The sequence below is a fragment of the Alligator sinensis genome, unplaced genomic scaffold (genome assembly GCF_000455745.1).
Source record: "Alligator sinensis unplaced genomic scaffold, ASM45574v1 scaffold934_1, whole genome shotgun sequence".
NCBI classification, from domain to species: Eukaryota; Metazoa; Chordata; order Crocodylia; family Alligatoridae; genus Alligator; species Alligator sinensis.
This window is the reverse complement of record NW_005843134.1, coordinates 169795-170401: the sequence shown is the minus strand read 5'-3', so window position 1 is coordinate 170401 and position 607 is coordinate 169795. Positions and strand designations below refer to the sequence as shown.

General features: G+C 50.6%; 1 long non-coding RNA gene across 1 annotated transcript in view; it reads right to left on the bottom strand.

Annotated features, from left to right (window-relative positions):
- LOC112548362 overlaps positions 1-607 on the bottom strand; it is a 14512-nt gene that overhangs the window by 762 nt on the left and 13143 nt on the right. The gene's annotated exons all lie outside the window — the stretch shown is intronic.

Genomic DNA, 607 nt, shown 5'->3' with positions numbered 1-607 from the left:
CCCCATGGTCTCCCCTTCCCCCTCCTGCAGCCCCCCCAACCCCTTCTTACCTGGCACAGAGCCCGGGTCCCTGCAGCCTGCCTGCTGCTTGCCCTGAACGGGCAGGGAGCATGCTTCAGCACCAGGGCAAAGGCCAGCCATAGAGACACTCTGGCTGGCTACCAGAGTGGCTCTGTGGAGGACCCAAGCCTCTGGTTGCTTCAGAGCATGGTCTGGGACCATGCCCTGCCTTGCATTTTTTGCCCAGGTTTTATTTTGGTACCTGGATGTAAGAACACACGTGCATCTTGCAGCATCTCAAAGGGTTTTGAGATCCTGCAAGAGGCAAGTGTGCTCATGTAGATGTGGCCATATAGTAGACTGGTCAGGGATTTTCCATCAAAAATAAAGAACTTTTCTACAGAAGAGCCCTATAGAAAAAGCCCCATAGAAGCGGTAGGTATTATCATGGTCATCTGTGCCACCACATGGTTTTGTATCATAGGAAGTGGTTTACAACTTCATAGGCCATGGGAAGGCATTCTATTCTACCACTTCAAATTTATGGGAAATTTGTAGCAGTAGAAATCTTCCAGAGAGAGGGAGCATACTAGTGTTCCAGCCTGCA